At 25.9% G+C, this 18,312-nt stretch overlaps 1 pseudogene across 1 annotated transcript; it reads left to right on the top strand.

Moving 5' to 3' along the window:
* Window positions 1-361: 361 nt before the first annotated feature.
* On the top strand, window positions 362-10,814 carry LOC149059439 (uncharacterized; annotated as a pseudogene). Its single transcript, XR_016189362.1, has 13 exons — window positions 362-799; window positions 865-1,403; window positions 2,147-5,081; window positions 5,355-5,520; window positions 6,423-6,670; window positions 6,732-6,843; window positions 6,937-7,162; window positions 7,760-7,966; window positions 8,045-8,172; window positions 8,559-8,975; window positions 9,035-9,121; window positions 10,395-10,493; window positions 10,560-10,814. The product of XR_016189362.1 is annotated as an uncharacterized LOC149059439 (transcript).
* Window positions 10,815-18,312: the final 7,498 nt, after the last annotated feature.

Below are 18,312 nucleotides of genomic sequence, written 5' to 3'. Positions count from 1 at the left end.
AACTGATGAATGATCCTGAAACTAAAGACTTTAGACTATATTTCAAACAAATGTATGCAAATAGACCAACATTATGGTATATTTAATACAAGTAAATTCAAAATTGCAATATTATTTGAATATAATTAAACGATTTTTATTTTTTAAAAGTTGTAATCATAGATATAAGATAAGATGGTTGTAATAACCTGATAACAGATAAGAGATTTCAATTTATGAAATGTTACTAGCGCATGCGCAAAACGGTCACGGTTCAGTTCTGTGTTTAGACGCTCCTGTTATTATCACGGTCTTATCAGAATATTAACCATGTTCCAAGACGATGATTATTTTAATGAAAAAGATAAGACTCAAATGATAAAAAAATTCATAAAGTTAAATTATCAATAATATTTAATCTGACTTAAAATCATAAAAATTGTTATTTATTTGTTATTAATGTTGTAATTGTGACAATGTTCTTGATGTTTTAAAAAATATGAAACACACGTGTGTGATCTACTGTCGTTTAAATTCCTTTACTTAAAACACTTCAAATTGTTCTAGATACCTACAGTATCAAAAAAAAAATATTCGTTTAACTAGGTATACAAGTAAAAACACAATTTTTCGATCATAGTAGCTCTTTGTAAAATAGTTTAGATTAAACATTTATTGAATAATTAACCGTCAATTTTTATGGATATACTTGGTGATAAATTTATTGTAATAATAAAAAAATGGCTTGAACATGGTCGACAATTTGACATGGTTCCTGCTGCTGGTAATCTGTCCCACATTAACTGTTATTACAATCGAGGTAAAAACATCAAAAAACTCTTACATTGAGTATAAAATATTTATTTGATTTAACTCTCGTTTCAGAAGCATTCGGACAGGTCAAGTGATGATGTGCCCAGCTAAAAGTCTAGATGTCAATGCATCTGTATAATGATTGGATAACCATAGGTTTTATGATGTCATTGATAATACATTGATTCCTATTTTATAGAAGTCAGAATATGAACATAGACATTAGAGATACTGCATAATAACAACATAATTAGTTGTTCCCTTCATTTCAAAATGTTGAGTTTGTTCACAACTACTTGCAGACATATACAAAAAATATACATGTTGATAGCTGTAAACCTTGTCATAACAAGGATACGAGATAAACAATTTTAAGAACTACTTTGTATTTTCACTGTATATTCTGTAATATTTTATGAATAATATTGAATTATTGAATTAATCTGGTTTTAGATTTTAAGAATTAATAATATAACTTAAGATGTATCCCATTTTTGAATACGAAGAGTTTCTTGACCGTTTACCAAAATTCAAAGACATTGAAACCAAGATTACATGGTAAAGCAGCATGTTCAGTGGTCAAACAATTTTTGTCAATAAATGCTTGAAAGGTAATGATTACTTTTATAATTAAATTATTGAATTATTTAGACTATAATTAATAATTTAGCCCGTCAGTAGGCGCATGTATGTTAGTAACACAGTTAGGCGCGTATGAGCGCGGCGCTCACTTTCCCAGTTTTTATTAATTAATGTTGTAAATCGAACTGTAAATGAGAATTTTATTATGAATAATTAATTAGGATCACTTTATTTATTTATTATTAATAAATGGTAGTTACAATACTAGGTCAAAACGTATTACAATTAAAAAACTAAGATAGAAATCTCTGAAATAAAAATTTAAAAATACATACATAATAATTATTGCAAAATAATAAATCATATTTTGAGTTGAAAAATTAAAATACATGCATTATAATTAATTATAGCTTTAGTTTAAAAAAATATACTTGGAGATGAAAAAAAAAATAATGTATATACATATAAAAAACTATACGAGAAAAATACATACACCAACAGTCGCGTATGAGCACGCCGCTCACTTTATCAGAACTGACAAGTTTAATCTATTGTCATTTCAACACAAGACTAAGGACCGGGTTATTTTATTTTTAGAAAAGGGCCTAGATAAGATAGCATAAGGTATACGAAGTTTTCAACAATTTAAAAATTAAATTGAAACCAGTGGTAGCTAAACTAATAACGGAATGAGCGCCACGCTCATACACGACTTCTGACGGGTTAAGACATAGTAAGTTTAACTAATATTTTTATATATTTTTATAACCAGATGTTGAAGATCTGAATGTAGCTGAACATAAAACCTATCAAGTTAGTTACATTCATACAAATAGTACACAAAGAAAATAACAAGGCCGAGCAAGTTAACAATATTTTTTTAGTATATTACATTAACTTTAAGTATATATTTTTCAATTAAATTAAAATTTACATTTTTAATACATTTATTAAGATTAAATTAAGGTAACTAATACTATTAATTTAACTTCAATTAATTAATTAAGTTAATTTTAAAAAAAATATTTGTATTTAAAAGTCATTAAATTACTTAACTCATTCCGAAGTGATAAATGTTATAAAACTATTAAACACAAATATGTGAAACGGACATTCAGCTTTTAACTGATGAACCAACAACTAATACGAAATAACAACAAACTTAAAATCATAATAATAGTTTATGAATAATGTAACAATCTACAGATTTATGACTCGTCATTTATGTCACACTCCAGAAACTTGCTTAAGTTAACAGAATACAGGAACTTAGAGTATGAGTATATATATTATTGGCAATGCACCCAGACAGACGAGTCTGAAACATTATGTAGAGATCATCAGATAACAGTTCAATTTGAACCGCTATGGCGCTATGTAGAGATTATTGGACAACAATTGAGTCTACATTTTTAAGTTACATTAATGTTTGGATTTACTATAGGTATAACCTACTAATAAGCTACTTCATAGATAAATCATAATAATTCAATTGTTGAACTCATAGTCTTGTGATCTTTAATATACTACCCTCAAGAACATGGTTACTCAGGTGATAGACTTGTTCATAACCTAATAAAATTAAACATGATATAGTAACGTATGAGTTTATTAAATGGTTAAATAATAATAATGTTATACAGTATACTATCACCTGAGTAACCCTGATCTGAAGGATAGTTAATTGAAGATCACAGGAGTAGCAGAGTACGAGTTGAATAATTTAATTATTATGATTATTATCCATGAAGTAGGTTATTATACCTAAAGTAAATCCAAAGGTGACGTATCACCTAGATCCCCGGTCAACAAGATCCCCATGGTTATCTAAATCCCCCGGGATTAATTAGATCTTTATGGGTCAACTAGTACCCCTGTCAACTAAATCCCCTTAGGTCATCTAGACTTTCTGTGTAAACTTGGTCCATTTTAATAAATGTAGGTATTTTGTAAGCGGTAACAGTGGTTTGTAGTGATTGAAACACCCCGCCTTAATATAAAATACAATAGTATACGTTATTTAATTCGGTAACTATACTTTAAATGGTTGTTCTTAAATCGTACTAGAAATGTTAACATTTTTTACTTTGTTGAAGGGGGGGGGGTGAACCCCCTAAACCCTCCCCGTAGCCCTGATGCTTTGTAATATATATTTTAAGCTAACAGACCATCTTTGCTTAGAATCGTTTTTCGTGTACAATGATTTTATATTATTGAATTAAAATTGAACACATCCATTACACTATTACAGTGACTTCTCTAAAGTCTAGACACCTAATGTACATCAGTGCCTTATAAACTTCCCGCTTTTTTTACAACGCAAGTATACAATTAAAAGTTTTAAATTTTGATAATATCACGAAAACTTTCCATTTATTTTGTACCTAATTAATAATATAAAGTGTAAAATTTCTATACAATTTAAAGTTGAAACTTAGTTTCTTATAAGCAGTTTTTACTGAAACCCAATACCTAATCTCAAAAAAAATAATATGAATTTTTTTTTAGACAATTTAAATTAAAACTTCATAGTGTTATGAAGTTGGTTATTAAAACAAAAAATATTATATATTAAATTATTATAATAATATATTATATATTATTACCTATTACATGATTAATTGTATTAAGTAACAAGCTTTTAGAAAAACATTTTACGGAAGTTTAAGACTATAGATAGTACCTAAATCAGTTCCTCAAAAATATGAATTAAATTAAAAATATAGGAAAAAACATTAATTAGGTACTTATATACATAATATACTAATCAAATCGTAGTTTTATTTAATACAATATACCTATAGGTTTTCAATTTTAATTATTTTCAATATACTATATTATAATAAAAAAAAAATAGATAGAATTGCAAATATTAATCCCTTTCAAAATCGTACGTAACCTGTCTACCATCGTTTTTAATGGGGTTCTATAAAGGCAATGTTTATGATGTAAAAATAATTAAAAATGTTAGAATACGATTTAAAAGTTGGTAAATCAAAATTATCACGCACGTTATATGGAACTTTCACCCTATGTTCCGTTGTGCATTTTGTGCCTACTAGCTGGGTACTCACTAATAAAATCTTATTAATCATGTATCAATAAAATATAATTGCAGTTTATTAATTTAAAAATAATTAATTCAACCTACATATTATATTCTGTATACACACAGAATATAAAATAACGCATCATTGTAAAATCTAAAATAATGTCAACCCGAGAAAAGAACTTCTCAGTTACCCAGAAATCAGTAAATCAGAAACCATAAATTAGGTACCCTTATAAAGATATTATTAAACATTAAATATCTTAGCTAAATTCGTACTTCGTAGTATTCGGTATTCAATAAAGTACACCTTTTTCCAGATTAATACTAATATTAAATCACGTTAAATCTTAATAACCCGCATTAATCGTTCGTTCGTCAATCAATAATCATCGTAGTTGTTGACTGTTGTATTTTAGTCCAGTGTAGAACGCACGTTGGATGAGTGATGCACTGATGCGGTATAGTGTTTCAAAATAAATACATTTTCATAATAAAACATATTAAATTATAATTTTATAATGGAAAAAGTCATTTGAGAGATTTGAGGTTCCAGAGGTGTAGGACGAAAGTTTAAGGATGATGATGGATACACTTACTGGAAAAATCGACAATGTCAAATGCATTTTACGGTTCGTTGTGCATCCTGGAGAGCTGGGTAAATTTAATAATTTAAAACAATTAACTTTATGTTTTATTATACAAATAGGTACCCATAATACCTTCCTTTTTCTTTTATATTTAAATATTTAGAAGTCATAAATTCGATTTTAAAAGTCATTGTCATCCTGGTGGGTAGTAATGTAGTATTAATTTAATATAACTATATTATGCTGACCAGTGATCTTGCTGTATTTTTTAAGTATATTCTAAATGGCTGTGCTATTAGTACCTACCTATGGTTATATTTTAAATATTATTTTCTTTTTAGTTGTCGAGCAAAAGGCAGAGTGTTTAATAATGACACGTCTAAAGTTATTCTGATTACATGCCACGAAACACATCCAGTAAACCAATTGGCACTAAATAATTTTAAAAATATTTGTAACCAACGGGCACAGGCTGAACAAATATCTCTTCGAGTCATTTATAACGAAGTAAGTATTACATATTTATATAATACAGCGAGGAACTTAATTGGAAAATAATTATCATATGATATATTTTTTTAAATATTTTCTTGTTATACGTTTATTGTCTCCTGAAAATATAGGTATGAAATGTAAATAATATTATGAGTAAGCGCTCTTTCTGAATTTAAAATGATGTGAACGCACTGTTTGTTTTCTCTCTCTGGCCCCCATGCCACAAAGAGAAAACTCATTCACGTGAAATAATTTTTTTTTATGTTTTTGAGTAAAATCACCCATCACAAAATAATTCAATAGACAATAAGTAGGGTTAAGTAAATTAATAATAAAAATTAAAATATAAAACCGACGAAAATACCCTTGAAAATATTATCCTCTATAATTGTTGTAATAGGGTACTAAAAAATAATTAAAAACAATTTTACGTGACTGATTTTTTATCTACATTGCGCTTGAGTCCGAGAGAAAACTAATATTGCACTGACATCCTTTAGATAATTTGTAGTTATTTAATGTTTATGATTTAAATTAACAATAATAAATTTATATTAGAAATTATACGCTTTGCCAGGATCATTTTATCAAAATAAATGATTTATTATTAATTATTAATTCATCAACTATAAATAATAAGAAATTATGAGGTATTTATGTATTGGTATCCACCTAAAAATAAAACCAGTAATTTGATACTGACACCCATTTTTTTTTAATTCAAAGCAAAAATTATTTAACGTTTTTGGAAAAATACTAAAAGATTAGATTATATTATAATAGGTTCTTAAAAAAACACTGGTAACAATATTGAATAGATCCAAAAATTTAAACCGACTAATTTTCTAATTTAATTTGAAAATGAGTGTAATTAAATATCTTTATAATTAATAAAATTTTTTAATGTTATTAAGACATGTGCTTCAGCAGAATTTGTGAATGTGCACGTTGGTGGATTTGTCTCACATCAAAGAACGATGCGGAGACATAGACGTCAGACCCAGCCAGTAAGTCCTCGGTCAATGACTGAGTTCCATCATCAACTCAGTGGAGATTATCACCATTTATCGAAAGTTGATGATGTAACTTTGTATTCCTGCATAATTGGTAACACTCCACAGGAAGGAGTTATTTTACTGTTTATTTTACCTGAAGTTATAAAGTAAACACAAAATATTGTTAATTTTAACTAAACAATATACTAATATATAATAAAATTGCAGCATACTTAGAACTGGTACAACATTTTTGTTTGATGGCACATTTGCAAGTGCACCATCATTTGGTAATGAGTGCCAACAGTTGTATGTCATAATGGGCATAACATTTAACACTGTAAGTTTAGTTTGCAATTATATACTAGGGACCCTATTCAATAATAAAATAGCTAATTTACCTATTTAAATGTATTAAATATTTTTATCTTAGGGGTTTCCAATTGGATTTGCACTCATGTCTAGGAAAACAGAATGTGCATACTCAGCACTATTAAATAAAATCCTAACTTTAGTACCGGAATGGCAACCACAAACAATTGTTATTGATTTTGAAAGGGCAGCAATAGCGTCCATAAGATCACTATTTCCAAACACTGTGATACGAGGATGTTGGTTTCATTCTTCGAACGCTGTATGGAGAAAAGTTGGAAATATTGGTAAGCTATTATATTTACTGTATTTATCTGATAAGTATTCAAGTATCAGACTATCAGAGTATCGAGAATTCAAATCATGCTATATACAAGTTATAATTGTGGTATTATAATATATTGTTTTGAAAAGTTAATACCCATATCAATTTAAATTAAAAATTATACAAATTAAATATTGATAGAAGGTACTTGTAACAATACTAAATATACTTACATAACATACGACTATGATATGTTGAGAAGACCTTTAAACAATGACTTTTGGTAGTAAAATTTACTTAAACGTCTTTGGCTGTAACATAATGTATAAAACACTATAAATGTACCGTCTATACCTATGTTATGTTACACAGTTGTGGGCCTTGGAAATTTATATTCCTACAGTATAAACTATATAAGCGTATCCTTATTAATTAATTTTTTTTTATTATTATTCATTATTATTTATGTGTTATACTTTTAGAACTAAAAGTTGTTTTTTTTTTGTATTGCCTATATTAGACATTAAAAAATAGTGAATGTGGATATAATGACTTATAATCGACACTATACATTTTGAGATTAATCATTAACACTTACCATGTTTCTATACGGATTTAGGATTGACAGAATTATGCACACATAATAGAGTGGCTTACGATATTGTCCATTTGTTGATGGCATTACCTCTTCTGCCACAAAACTTAATAATGGAGGGTTTTGAAAGTATTAAAAATGTCTACCGCGAAAATGTGCAATTAAGTTTAGGCAAAAATAGAGGACAATTTAATGCACTTTTTGACTATTATCGGTCGACATGGCTACAAGGTTTGTAAATATAAAAGTCTGCAGTTAAATATTTAATAACACTAACTAAATATTATATTTTTTTTTTATGAATAATAGGAGTTAATGCAGATATGTTATCGGTGAATGATACAATTTGGCGCACTAATAATGTACTGGAAGTCAGCCATCAACACTTACGCATGCATATGGGAAACAGAACCACCCAGAACCGTGGATATTTCTGAGTAACAATAATGATTTATTATTAAATTTAAATAATTATTTAAAATATTATGTATTTACCTATATAATATAATAAAAAAAGAGTAAGGTCAGTGATAGTAGAAGGGTATTTCTCTCGTGGGATATGATACTTTTGAAGGATAGGTCACTGTTAGTGTTAGACATTTGTGCCAAACATTTCAATAATAAGTGATTTATACATAAAATAGATTAAATTTCAAAATCGCACAAATTTTATGTTTAAACGTATGAACATAATATGTGGACATTCATTCTTTTGTTAGGTATACACTATAAATGAAAACAAGGTGCATGTCGAATTAACAAATAACATATTTAACTAAGCTTCTTCAATTGAATTAATAATTATCTATTAGTAATTTTACAGAAGGTCTAATTACATACTCAAGAGGTATACTAATTGACTATTCTGCGGTAACTGATGGCGAACAAATAAGAGAGCCGCAACGGCAGGTATGGATAGACAACCAAAGGCGTTTAGATTTGGCAATGAGGCTATTAAATGAAGGGCGGTATTCTGTATTGGAGTTTCTTGTCTGTTCACGACATGCAACACCAAATTTTGGTGTCCTACGACCTCAACCACTTCAAATTCAACCAGTGAATGTCCCAGAACCTCAACCAGTGAATTTTCCACAACCTCAACCACTTCATATAGAACCTATGAATACACCACGTCTTCCATCTCCAATTTTGTTAGAGTTACCACATCATCAATTTCGGGAAGAAATTCTTGCAAGATTATTGCCGCCTCCACGGCTACGACAACCTGTTCCTCCAAATCGTAAGAAATTAATAATATTAAATGTGAAACTTAAAAAAAAATCATTGTCATTGTTTTAGTTTTTGATGTATCATCTGATTCAGATGATGAAGAAAATGTTATAGCTAGACTACAGGCTAACCAAATCCAAAATCAAGACTTAAATAGTAATTATTTATAATTTAAATTAATTTCAGTTATTAATTGATAATTATAATCTTAATTCATACTTATTATATCTAACTATATTTTGTAATGTAACTGCTGTTGTTGAGTTATATAATACATTTTGATTAAAAACTAAATAAATAAAAAATTAGTTCCCTTAATCTATAGTTGAGCTAATGCCATATTTGTTTATCTTAATTTTTTCACATTTTAATAAACATGTATAATGATAAAAAAATAAATAATTTTAGATTCTGAGCGGAGCGATGAATGTATTGATTTTACCATGATGTGTGTTTTTTTTTTTTTTGTGTGTCTGTCATCACGTTTTGGGGCAGTAAAAATGCTTCGATTTTTGACTTCAGTACCTCGTTCGATCAGAAAGTGAATCTAGTTGGTACTTTGGGGGGTCAAAAGTAAAAAATTCTTAATACTTTTCTTAATAATCGAGAAAAACAAACTAAAAATTAACGGAAAAACGGGAAATTTTACGCACACTCATTTTTCGACAAAATCGATTTTGGTTTTTGATGTAACTTTAAAACGAATGACCATAAATACGTGAAATTTTCACCGAATGTTTATATAAGTATATTCTATCCACCATGAAATTTTCAAAAAATTTCGACTTAAGTTGAACTATTCATAGGCATTTGAAATTTTCGATCATTATTAGTTTTTTTTAAATTAATATCGATAAAAATTTATTTGTTAGGCAGAAAAGCTTGAAAATTTAATACAAGGCTCTTAACATATTGTTACAATAGCAGTTGAAAAATAAAAGAAATTCATAGTCACAATTTTTTTTAATAAGCATTTAAAGTTCAAATTTTGACAACATATTATGTATAAAACACGAAAATTCGTAAATTATTTTATGCTAGAAATTCATAAAAAATTTTCCTATTATATCTAAGATTTCAAAATTTAATACAAGGCTCATAATATATTTTTACAATAGCAATCGAAAAATAAAAGAAATATATAGTCACAATTTTTATTTATAAGCATTTAAAGTTCAAATTTTGACTAAATACGTAAAAATTACGGCAATGTTCAACTTACTGACTGCCGTATTAATAATAACTAATAAGTAATAATAATCTATAATATATCCTAGACAGATAAACCGTCTCCGCTCAGAATCGTTTTTCGTATACAATGATATAATATCATTGGATTCAAATTTAATTCCATCCATTACAGTAACCCACTTGTAACCTACTGTACAGCAGAGCGACATCCACGACTTACCCGCCTTTTTGTTGTTAGTTTTAGAAAACTCCAATTCAGATGATGAACAAAATGTAATGGCTAGGTCACAGGCTATTAGACCACATGTAAATTGGATCTATAATGAAGACCTAAATAGTAATTATTTATAATTTAAATTAATCTCAACTATTGATTGATAATTATAATCTTTTAATTTTTTAGTCATCCCAATAGTTGAGCGACAATGCTACATATGTATATTTTCGCCGCCAACTGTAATTGTTTTACCTTGTTTACATCAAGGTCTCTGTGAGCCTTGCTTTACAAGATATTCTATTATGCCTCCATATAGCCATCGACCTTATTACAGATGTCCACTGTGTAGAGGACAAGTTGAAAGTTATACAATAATATTATGATTAAAAACAATTTTAAAATTTATCAATGTAAACTTACAAATATATAATTAATATTTAATTGTTTTATTGTTATTTATTTTATATTTACATATCATGAAAATCAAAAATCAAAATATTAAGTTTTATGTTATTATAATGTTGCCAGATTAATGCATAGGTACCAACATAATGATCAGGGTTCAAGACTTGCATTAATTGCTTATTTTTGAGTTTGATATTATTGCAATAATTTTATAATTAAGTTTATATATATTAATGTAATGTATAATATTTTTTAAACTAATGACTTATTAAATAATATACCGAATAATGAATAAATGTAAATTAAAAACTGTAGCCTGGGTCTGTTATACTAAAATCTTTGTAGTTCAAAATATAAATTATAATATAGTACAAAAGTATAATACATATTTACCTTAAGTTCCTTATGGAGGTTCTTCTAAAGACTCATTATTGATCCATTGAATATTTAGTGAACTATTAAATTAGTTACCATCGGGGTTGGGCAGTATCAAAAATACAATTATATTGCATCTTGCATTGTGATACATTTTATATTAATTTCATGAATCTTATTTTGCCAAAAGATACAAAATACTTTCATTGTAAAAATTTGTATTGAAATATTGAATTGTATTAGAAATTACAAGTTACGGAAAATAAATCTCTCGATTAGCATTGTATTAAACTTAAAATAAATTAACACAATATTTGACTTTGTTATAACTCATAAAATAATCTGAAAATCAGAAAAATCAGAAAAATATAAAATGTATACTCGTTTTGTGTCAGTATAATAACAATTATAACTAATATTATTTATTACTTTATTAGATTCACGAGGTAGAATTCTTTGCTCCGAGACAATTATTAAAGTTTAAAGACAAATTAAATATACTATTTTTAACATTTAAATGTCAGTTCTAATTTTAATGATAGGTAAAGTTAGAGATAGACTTGGGAGTTGTGACACATGTGAATATTGTCCAGTGCTTGGAAAGTTCCTTAAAAAAGGAACTAGTTTACATCTTGTTAAAAAGGAGCTAAATTTTTTATCGTTCCTGGCTTAAAGATAGAAACTAGTTACTTTCCTCATTTTTAAATAAACAACTTTTTTCGTTCTTCAATAATTTTAAAATTGTAATAATAAATTGTTTAATTAGGTAGTTGTATTGTTTTTAAAATGTTAAATTTGTTTATTTCAAACAAGTTAATTTACAGTAACATTTAAACATACAATTTAATAAATAAAAGTTAAAAAGACAGTATTTAGTTTTCATGATAAAACGGTTATGTCTTACTATTTATTTATTAATTAATATTAAATGTTGACATAGTACATTGAAATAACTCTTCAATCTTAAATATTCTTAATAGACAATAGTTTAGTAATAAATCAACAATATTAAATTAATATTATTATATTGTTGTACCTACAAAGGTTTCATTTTATAGCTCATTATAATGACTAAATTGGTAAATACATTGAAATAACTCTTCAATCTAAAATATTCTTAATAGACAATAGTTTAGTAATAAATCAACAATATTAAATTAATATTATTATATTGTTGTACCTACAAAGGTTTCATTTTATAGCTCATTATAATGACTAAATTGGTAAATACTAAATAAAAAATTATAGAAAATGTTTAAATTCCCTATTTTATTTAAGAATAAATAACCTAACTAAAGAATAAAATAATTCATATTCATCTAAAAAATTAAAGAAATTTAAATATGTTACCCTTACCTCACACAAAAAATTAACTATACTCACCTGTTAACCTTAATTTTTTGAAAATTGAACAATGTTATTGAAAGCGCGAATTCCTTTGAATGACTTATGGCTATAGTCTTGAGTTCTTGACTACCTTTAGTATCTTAGTTCGTGTTAAATACTGATTTAATATTGTACTGAGAAACGTAGTCCGGTAGAATGGTGTGAATAGGTCGGTGTTATAAAAAGCTTAGCATTTATTGAAATATTTTGAAAATGCTATTGTGTATTTGCGTATGCGGTATGCCGCAGAGAAATCAGTAAATAATAATATTGTGACATAAACTTTCAAGACCCTATAAATTATAATTATTTTCTCAAATTTTTGAAATTTGAATATTTTCGTGTATTTTTCTAGTAATTTAGATCCTGAGACAACTAGGTCTCCTATGGTCAACTAGTTCCTTGTGGTTAAATAGATCCCCTGTTAACTAGATCCTGTTTGTGTCATTTAGATCTCTGTATAGTCTCTGCATAGTGGTTCAGACTCGACTATCGCGTGATGGCAATAATATATATATGCTCGTACTCTACGTTTCTGCATTCTATTGACCTAAGCAAATACGTAGAATGTGACATAAATAATCTGTAACTCGTTACAATAATAACTTACAAGTTATAAAATTAAACCATTTTTTGTAAATGTTTAGATTAATAATTATAGATAGTAGTATAATAGTATACTGGCTATAATAATTAATACCACTGGAATGAGGTTATAAGTTTAAAAATGATTTTGCTGTTATCTATATTAGTTGAGAAAATTGTATGGGCTATACTCATATAACTAATTTTAGTTAATTAACTTAGTACAAACCTGAAAATTGAGTATAATTCAGATTGATATAAAAAGGCATTAAATTGTTATAAATAATAATTTAATAGTATATTGTGAATTGTAATTTTTGATGTAATATACTTAGAAAAATTTTAACTACCTAAGTTAAAATCAATGTTTTGATTGTTGATTCAATTAATTTAAGTTATAAATAATATTATTTTAAATATTACTTTATAAAGATTAAATTGTTAATGTCAGATAAAATCAAGGATTTAGGCCAAAATTTGATTGTTACATAATGTTTAGCATAAATAGACATAACGTATTATTGATAAAAATAATTAAAACCTTTTTATTATTATTATTGAGGATACCAAAAAATTAATTATGATTTAGAAACTATTTCATTGGTAAAACTTAATGTAAAAAGAGCGACAATTTTAAACAACAATTTTAAAGTTTGTTTCTTTAAACACATAATTAAAAAAAAAAAAATAGTGAATTTTTAGATATTACTCCAGCAATTGTTACCTTTAAACTTATCTGCATTTATTAACTTTAATGTTATTTGAAATATTGTTATTATTTTTAAAATAACAATGTGTTATGGGTTTTGAAACTTTTTTGATCAATGGACTCAATATAGGTGGTAGATTGTTCTTTAAATTTAAAAGATTCATCTCATTCAATCCAATATTTAGTGCATTGTTTATTTGCTCCTAATATAATTACTTTAATTAATTAAATTTATTTGTTCAATTATGTTCACATTATAAATTACTAAATCCAATCATAATACTATAAAACTACTTATTCTAAAAGTATTAAATTACTCTTAAAAGACAATATTTCATATAAAAAAAATATTATTTTAAGCTTTTATTTTATCTCAAAATAACAAAATGATTGTAGAAATAATACTTAATATGTTTCATAACTGATATAATATAGAATATTTCTTTGTTGCAATTTTATTATAAGTACCTAATTTATCAAATATTAATTGTACAAAATAGAAATATCAATTTTATAATTTGAATTTGTTCTCATTCATCTTTAATGTGTAAAATAAAAAGTTTGTTTAAAACATAACTTTTTTGTTTATAAATATTATAAATATTGAGTTCTTAGATCAGACATTTGTTAATAATTATTGTAATTTATGCTCTAGTATTTTTTTTTTTTTTTTTAATTACCATTAACAATAATTAATTTATAACGAACCATGTGTTAAATTTTCAAATGTTTTTTTATCTACAATAATTTTTGAAAACCTAATAAATATCGCATATTTCTTATGCCTTTATAAATAGCTCAATAAAAGTTTAAATTTTTTATTCTTTATTATATAGATCAAATACTAATATAAACATTTTATGAAAAAACAAATACTTTCAACATTTTACCCATAATCTTTTTTCAAAATAGTCATGGTACTTAAATAGCATTTCTCCAATATTTCTTCCTAATTCTCTTCAGACCAAAAGTCAGCATTCTTATCACCAGTAAATATGACTAGAACAATCCTGTTTTTTTTGCGATTATTCACAACTTGCATCCAAACGATTATTTCTGTGTGAACACCGTTACTTAAATACAGGTGTTTAATTTTGAACGAATGTTCGTGGCAATTTTAAATCACGTTCCACCTTGAACATTTGTTTTGTGTGAAACAACCTTAACAAATGACTTTGAGGGGATGAGTGCCAATTGACTTATTATTGTCAAATGAAATATTCGATAATACAATGTTTACATAATGTGGTCTGAGAATAGACAATTCATATCCGACCGCCTTTAAAATAAGCTGGTCACTATACAGGGTGTCCCACAGAGATCTGACATTCTGACAAATGAAATAACTTTTGTTCTAATCAATATTTTTTAAAAATTTCTTTTAAATATAATCCATAGACACTTGCGCTACATTTTTTATTTTTTATTTTTTAATACTGAAAATAAAAAACTTAAAAATTGATAAAATTTTTTTTCGAAATATTCAATATAGCCAATTTGTAAATTTTGATTTTCAAAAAATGTATATGGTAAAAACACTTATTTAAGTCAAAAGGCTGATTTTTTAAAAAATTTTTAAATATCAATATTTTCGTTAGGTAAATTATAATAAATTATAGTTTATACATCACATATTATTAAAATAAATACAATAAAAAAATAATTTTATTTTAGCATGCACTTATTTAAAAATGTTCTTATAAAATATTTTTAAACAGCTTTATTATTATTTGAAATTACAAGGTTTCTAACATGAACTAGATCGTAATTTACTTAACGAAAATATTGATATTTAAAAAAAATTGTAAAAAATCAGCCATTTGACTTAAATAAGTGTTTTTACCGTATACATTTTTCCTAAAAGTCAGATTTACAAATTGGCTATATTGAATATTTCAAAAAATTTTTTATCAATTTTTAAGTTTTTTATTATCAGTATTAAAAAATAAAAAATGTATTCTAAAAATGTAGCGCAAGTGTCTATGAATTATATTTAAAGGAATTTTTTTTCAAATATTGATTAGAACAAAAGTTATTTCATTTGTCAGAATGTCAGATCTCTGTGGGACACCCTGTATAAATACTAAAAAATCCTTTTTATAGGTACTGTGGTAAACGCCGTTTTTAAATGTATTTCTATTGTACCTAATTGTATTATATTTTGATATAGCTTACTTAGATTATGAAAAAAATGTTATTTGGCTGATGGAAATCATATAGTAGCCTGTAGTTAATAAATAATATTTAAATTTAAAAAAAAAATACAGTGAAACCTGCTTTAACGGACGGAATTTTGGGGACGGTGAAATGTGTACTCACTGTATTTCCCCTCTTAATAGCGGACGACGTTTAAGCGACCGAGAGTGTCCGGTATTTAGAGGTTTCACTGTATATCGATGATTATAAATATTTTTAAATTGTAAATTATTTGTACTTTTTATACAACTAATTACTCACTTTAAAATTAAAATATAATAAAAATCCTATGACATTGTCTAGATAATAATTTAACCTTTAAATTTGATAAGAAGTCAATTCACTCTCATTTTATACTAATGAAACTAAACGTAATCTGCTGAGCGTTAAATTTGATATTTTACGCTCTAGTAAGACGAAGACAACAAATGTAAGTGTAACGCCCCCTTAATAATTAATGCTATGAAACATCGGTGGTCTGGTTTTTGACGGATACGAATCGGCCGCGGCTCAGGAACTTTATATCATAATATTATGTTTAGTTCTAAAATAAAATAATAAAATGACTTAAAACTACAAAACATTATTTTACTGTGATAGGTACTTAAAATATATTTTTTAAATGTATACCGATTGTCATAATAATATGCTATGTGTCTATACCTATGTATTAGTAAGGATTTTTCTTTTTAAATATTAATATTGCAATATAGGCAACAGAATATTTATTTTCTAGATTACAGAAACATATTTGTAAGCGTTTTAATGGTTGGTTAACAATGCTTGTACTTTTTTATCACTCAAGGACACTAAGTTAGTTTAATTGTTTATTTATTATGAGAAGATTTTATTTATATTTATTCAATATATTAAAGCCTATTTTTTAATATTTTTAGTATATTAATAATATATTATCAATTATATGGAAATAAAAAGATTAAATATATACCTGAAAGGGAGATCAATATTTACTAGGAGAATGCAATTTACTATTTTAATTCCTGTATGGCCATAGCTGCAGCAGCAAAACCCGAATTAAAACATGTAATATATTGAATACAAATCATTTACAATGAACCTGATTATATGCAGTGAAAATACTATGTTATATGCATGGAAATATGCACTAAAAATTTAATTTAAAAAAAAAAACAATTATACGAAAAATTGAATTTTACTTACAAAAAGTAATTTATTATATTATTAAATTTATGTGTATTTATTTATAGTTCTCGTAATTAGTTCAGGAGTTATCGGGAATGTACCTACCTACTATGTAGTATATTGTATTTTAAGACATATTATTTAGTGTGTTTCTTGTATTAAAATACGATTATAATATTACATTTTTTTCCATATTAATTTTCAACTTATCGAGTTAAATTCATAATTCGTTAACTGTTAACTCTAAACTGAACTTAACTCGAGTTAATTAATTTCATTAACTTGCTCACCTTTGAGAAAAATACGATTATATATCTATTTAAGTATACAAATCTAGCATGGCTTTATCGTTTATATTATTTATTATTTTTTTTTTTCAATACATTCCACATGAAACGTGAAATAAACATGAAAATGTAATATAAAAGACTTATAAACAAATATCAACTGGTCACTTGTGAATCAAAAATAAATTTTAACGAAGCACTGTGAAAGCTCCATGCACTGTATCGATGCACAGTGTGCACGTTTATGAAGATAATACAAATTTTTATCGTTTAATAATGATAAGTATACAGTAGGTATACACTACAAACCTTATGAATTACAATATGCATATATTTATGCCCTAAAAAAATATACATTTAAAAAAGCATATTTGTAATAAATAAGAATATTTGAAGATATGATACAGAAATAGATAAATTTTATTATATGTATAGATTAATTTAATTAATTTTCTAAGATAATCATTTTCTTTTTTTCAGGTTTGTTTTTATCGTAGGTACATTGAGTTTTAGTATGAAATAAAAATTGTTACATTTTTAGATTCTGTAAGAAGTGATGAATGTATTGATTTTACAATGATGTGTTGTTTTTGTGTCTGTTTACAGCATAACTAGTCGAAATAATGCTTCAATTTCAAACTTTTCCGATGTAAAATTGAAGATCCTTGGTGCATTATAGAGGTCAAAAGTAAACATTTTCCAACAGTTTTCAAAAAAATCGAGAAAAAAAAAATGACAGAAAAACTGGAATTTTTACGCAGTTTTTGACCAAATTGATTTTTTTATATGGTTGTAATTCAAAAACTAATCACTGTAAATACTTGAAATTTTC

Source organism: Diuraphis noxia, unplaced genomic scaffold, assembly GCF_037042655.1.
Source record: "Diuraphis noxia isolate RWA-SAM2 unplaced genomic scaffold, SU_Dnox_SAM2 contig0001, whole genome shotgun sequence".
Classification (NCBI taxonomy): domain Eukaryota; kingdom Metazoa; phylum Arthropoda; class Insecta; order Hemiptera; family Aphididae; genus Diuraphis; species Diuraphis noxia.
The sequence above is the reverse complement of the archived record's forward strand: the minus strand, read 5'-3'. Positions and strand labels throughout refer to the sequence as shown.